We start from the raw sequence: 6000 nt of genomic DNA, 5'->3' as shown, positions 1-6000 counted from the left end.
TTAGCAATAATTCATGACAAAAATCGGCCATAACCTGTTTATATCAAAAAGCCCCAAATTGCTCAAGAACACAAACCCTAGATTTCTAAAAAATTTGAAGTTTTTGGCTTCAAATCATGTTAAATAGCATCAATCTAGGTTATACATGCATAAAATACTAACAATTTAACACTAATTACACTAGAAATTAACAAAATTGCATTAGGTAAAAAATTGGTAATTATCACAAAAATTAGGAATTTATAGAGTTTAGGGGTGTAATTTTTACCAATTTGCTGAAGAATGAGAATCTAGGCATGATTAGAGCAAGAAAAATGACGAATTACGGTGGAAAAATGGCGAAAATTGGTGAATTTTTGGGTGAGTTTCGTGAATGTGTGTGTGTTGTGGTGAGGAAGACAGAACAGGCTGCTGTATGTATCAGGCCTGGATTTCAGCTCCATGCGATCGCATGGAGTTGAAGTGTAAAACCCATGCGATCGCATGGGGTGCCGGCTACAGTGTTTTCAGCCTTTTTTTTTATATATAAAACCTTATGCTTTATAAAACTTATAATTAATTAAATTTAAAAAATTTTGTTTTCCTTTAGGAGCGAGGGCGTTTCGGATCGTTGTCCTAGTCTGTCCCTCGACAAAATTTTAAAATTTGTCAAATCAAAGCGCGGTTTTTAAAAGTAAAGATTTTTGGGTTTTTAATGTTTTTGGCATACTTTAATTCAATAAGATTAAAAATAATGATAATAAAAGTTCTCGTCCCTTCCTCGGGTAAAGCAATTTCGGTTCAAAGACCTAGTCTTCAACTTACGAAGAATTTTAAAAATCCTATTTTTAACTTAATGAGATAAAGTAAATTTTTGTTTTTAAATTCACACAACTTAAATATAAAATTCAAAATTAATATTAAAAATTCACACCAAACTTAAAATTTGAAATGCATAAAATTAAAAATTCATATTTTAAAAATTAAAAATTCACACCAAACTTAATTTTAAAAATTCACATTATAAATTCACACCAAACTTATATTAATTTTTCAAATATTTACATTTTAAAAAATATTATTTTTACAAAGTTTACAATATTAATTTAAGATTTAAATATTAATTTTAAAAACATGGTAAAAATAAAATTAAAAATCTTTTTGGCTTTTTATCCCACTTTAATCAATCAAATATTATCAAAAATATGCGCCCCTCTTTTCGGTAAAGTAATTTCGGTTCCAAGACCTAATTTAACTCATGACGAATTTTTGAAATATTTTGGGTTGATTGATTAAAGATATTTATACCTTAAGAATAAACGTTAAATTTCGCAGTGATGTAATAAATTTTTGAATGATATCAATAATTTCGGTCGCCAAACCTAATTTTATTCAATACCAATTTAATACTTTTTAGCGAACAAATTAGCGTTTATTATCAAAAGGTTAAAAATAAAAATAAAAATAAAAACTGTACAGACATACCTGTGAAATAGATTTCTTAGTTATATGATCTATCCCATTCATAAGATAGTCGGTTTAATTGGTTTTCCATAGCTACATAGGCGTAACCTCGAGCATTCAGTGTCTTTTCTTCTAAACATATGAACGGTCCGTCTCTGCATAAAGTAACAAATTCGGTATTTGAATAGGTTTGATTATTTGAACATTTACCTCCATGTGACCATTTTCCGCATTTGTGACATCTTTCTAGGTGTCGTGCTCTTCTTTTTGCTGCGGATTTTGATTTTCCTTTACCAAATTGTAACTTATTATCTTCGCATCTGGATTCTTTTCTAACTCCGTCCATTCTTTCTCTGATTACTGATACTAGTTCACTCGGTAGTATGTCATTATTACGTTTAGTGATCAAAGCGTGTAGCATTAGACCATGGTTTAGTTCACAGGCAGTCTTCATTTCGTAAAAACCTAAAAAAAATAAAAATTCAGAATGGGAGGAGAAGACTAGTTCTTTAGGGTCTGCTAGGGAAAGACCATTCGGGTTCCATTTTCGAGAACTACACGAAAACAGACAATCTAACTCTAACAGAACTACATATTATCCTTTAAAGACTTGATTCTCCCCACACTTAGTTAGCTGTGGTGTCGAAATTGTGATTAACTTCGTTGTTGACTTCCATCGGACCATGTACGTAATGTTTAACTCTGTGACCATTAACTTTAAATTCAATCCCATTTGAATTTATTAATTCTATTGTTCCGTATGGGAAAACTCTTTTAACTATGAATGGTCCAGACCATCTTGATTTCAATTTTCCAGGAAATAGCTTGAATCGTGAATTGAAAAGAAGAACTCTGTCTCCTTCTTTAAATTCTTTTGAACTTCTGATTCTTTTATCATGCCATTTCTTCGTTCTTTCTTTATAGATTAACAAATTTTCGTATACTTCATGTCTTAATTCTTCTAATTCGTTTAGTTGACTTAATCGTAGACGTCCAGCTTCATGTAAATCAAGATTACATGTTTTCAAGGCCCAAAATGCTTTGTGTTCAATTTCTACTGGAAGATGACATGCTTTTCCATAAACAAGTCTAAAAGGTGTGGTTCCAATTGGAGTTTTGTAGGCTGTTCTAAAAGCCCAGAGTGCATCCTCCAATTTAATGGACCATTCCTTTGGATTTGACCCTACAGTTTTCTCTAGAATACGTTTTAAAGCTCGGTTGGTATTTTCAACTTGTCCACTTGTTTGTGGATGATATGCGGTGGAGATTTTATGAGTTACTCCATATCTTTTAAGAACTTTCTCAAGTTGATTATTACAGAAATGAGTACCCCGATCACTTATCAAAGCTTTCGGTGTTCTAAACCTTGCAAAAAGACGTTTTAAAAAGTTGACTACAACTCGTGCATCGTTAGTTGGGAGAGCTTGTGCTTCCGCCCATTTAGATACATAATCAATGGCTACGAGTATATATAGATTATTATGAGATTTTGGAAATGGACCCATAAAGTCAATACCCCAAATGTCAAATACTTCACATACTTGGATGACATTTTGTGGCATTTCATCACGGTGACTTATTTTTCCGGCTCTTTGACAAGCATCACAGGATTTGCAAAGAAGGTGTGCGTCTTTGTAAATTGTAGGCCAATAGAATCCAGCATCATAAACTTTTCTTGCTGTTAGTTGAGGCCCATAATGCCCTCCTGTTGGTCCTGTGTGACAATGGTTTAATATTTTACTAGCTTCATTTCCAAATACACATCGGCGTATTATTCCATCGGGACAACTTTTAAACAAATGTGGATCTTCCCAGAAATAGTGTTTTATATCACTGAAGAATTTCTTTCGTTTTTGGTACGATAATCCTTTCTCAAGGAATCCACAAACTAAGTAGTTTGCATAGTCTGCAAACTATGGGATTTCATTATAATCTATCTTCAATAGATATTCATCAGGAAAGTTGTCTTGTATGGCCGATTCATTTAGAACTTCTAACTCAGGATTTTCAAGACGAGAAAGATGATCAGCGGCGAGATTTTCTGCTCCTCTTTTATCTCGGATTTCAATATCAAACTCTTGTAAGAGTAAGATCCAACGGATTAATCTTAGTTTAGCATCTTGTTTTGAAAATAGGTATCTAAGCGCAGAATGGTCGGTATAGACCACCGTGTTTGCTAGAACGAGATATGATCGAAATTTGTCAAAAGCAAAGACAATAGCAAGGAGTTCTTTTTCAGTAGTTGTATAGTTAGTTTGTGCTCCTTGTAACGTCTTACTAGCATAATATATAGGTTGAAATCGTTTTTCAATCCTTTGTCCTAAAACGGCTCCCATTGCAAAATCACTTGCATCGCACATTAGTTCAAATGGTAGATTCCAATTTGGTGTTATCATGATCGGTGCATTAGTGAGTTTTTCTTTAAGAATATTAAAAGATTTGATACACTCATCTGAAAAGATGAATGGAACATCCTTTTCTAGGAGTTTATTCATAGGAGTGGCAATTTTAGAAAAATCTTTTATGAAACGTCGGTAAAAACCGGCATGCCCTAGAAAACTCCTAACTCCTCTAACATTGGTGGGATGTGGAAGTTTAGCAATTACATCTACTTTAGCTCTATCCACTTCAATTCCTTCTTTTGAAATTTTATGACCAAGAACGATGCCTTCTTTAACCATGAAATGGCATTTCTCCCAATTAAGTACTAGATTTGATTGTTCGCATCTAATAAGCATTCGTTCCAGATTAACTAGACATGATTCAAATGTATCACCGAAGACTGAAAAGTCATCCATGAAAACTTCCATGCATTCTTCTATCATGTCGTGAAAAATCGCCATCATACACCTTTGAAATGTTGCAGGGGCGTTGCAAAGTCCAAATGGCATGCGTTTGTAAGCAAAAGTACCATAAGGGCACGTGAATGTGGTTTTCTCTTGATCTTCGGGTGCTATTGGAATTTGAAAATATCCGGAAAATCCATCTAGAAAACAATAGTAACTATTTCCGGCTAATCTTTCCAACATTTGATCTATGAAAGGTAAGGGAAAGTGATCTTTTCTGGTGGCGTCATTTAATTTTCTATAATCAATACATACACGCCATCCTGTTACAGTCCTAGTAGGAATAAGCTCATTTTTCTCATTTGTAATGACAGTCATGCCACCCATCTTAGGCACGCATTGAACTGGGCTTACCCATGGACTATCAGAGATTGGATAAATTAGACCTGCGTCTAGCAGTTTAATAATCTCTTTTTTAACTACATCTTGCATATTAGGATTTAGTCTTCGTTGGCGTTGCACATACGTTTTATGACCTTCTTCCATAAGGATTTTATGTGTGCAATACGAAGGACTTATTCCTTTAATATCATGAATCTTCCATGCAATGGCTGGTTTATGAGCTTTCAACACAGAAATGAGTTGTGATTTCTCATTTTCAGTAAGAGAAGACGATATTATTACAGGTAATTCAGATTCACCATGTAAATAAGCGTATTCCAAATGGTTTGGAAGTGGCTTTAACTCTAATTTCGGAGGTTCTTCTATCGATGATTTATATCGATATCTGTCTTTTTCTTTTAGCATTTGAATTTCTTCTGTTGTTGGTTCATATCCATTAGCTATAAGTGTAGCTAACATTTCAGCTTCATCAATTGGTTCATTACCTTCTCCTAAAGAACATTCTCCTGTTCCTTGTAATTCTGGAAATTCTTTTAATAATTCTGCATGTGCATCTATAGTTTGAATATAATAACATGTATCATCTGCAGATTGTGGTTGTTGCATTGCTCTATCAACTGAAAAGGTAACACTCTCATCCTCTATACTTAGGGTCAGTTTCTTACCGAACACGTCTATCATTGCTTTAGCCGTGTTTAAGAATGGTCTTCCTAATATGAGAGGAACTTGAGAATCTTCTTCCATGTCTAAAACAACAAAATCTACTGGAAATACTAAAGTACCAACTTTAACTAGCATGTTCTCCATTATCCCTCTAGGATATTTTATTGATCTATCGGCTAGTTGTATGCTTATTCTGGTTGGTTTCAATTCTCCAAGGTCTAGTTTAGTGTATAGTGAATACGGCATTAAATTTATACTAGCACCTAAGTTTGCCAATGCTTCTATTGAACTAAGACTACCCAGAAAACATGGAATTGTGAAACTTCCCGGATCAGATAATTTTTCTGGTATCTTATTCAACAGCACTGCTGAACAATTAGCATTCATAGTAACATCCGAGAGTTCTTCCATTTTCTTTCTATTTGAGATTAGATCTTTCAAGAATTTAGCATATCTAGGCATTCCTGAAATCACATCAATGAAAGGAAGATTTACATTTATCTGTTTAAACATATCCAAAAATTTGGATTGCTCGGCTTCAAGTTTCTCTTTCTTCATTTTACTCGGGTAAGGAAGTGGTGGTTGGTATGGTTTAACATAAGGTTTATCCTTAACTGTGTTATCTTCATTAACCTTTTCAACTACCGGTTCTTTTTCCGTATCTTGATCAGGTTGTGGGTCTTGTGGAGTAGGAATAGCTTCATCA

Source organism: Rutidosis leptorrhynchoides, chromosome 5 (genome assembly GCF_046630445.1).
Source record: "Rutidosis leptorrhynchoides isolate AG116_Rl617_1_P2 chromosome 5, CSIRO_AGI_Rlap_v1, whole genome shotgun sequence".
Classification (NCBI taxonomy): Eukaryota; Viridiplantae; Streptophyta; class Magnoliopsida; order Asterales; family Asteraceae; genus Rutidosis; species Rutidosis leptorrhynchoides.
This window is presented reverse-complemented; position numbering follows the sequence as displayed.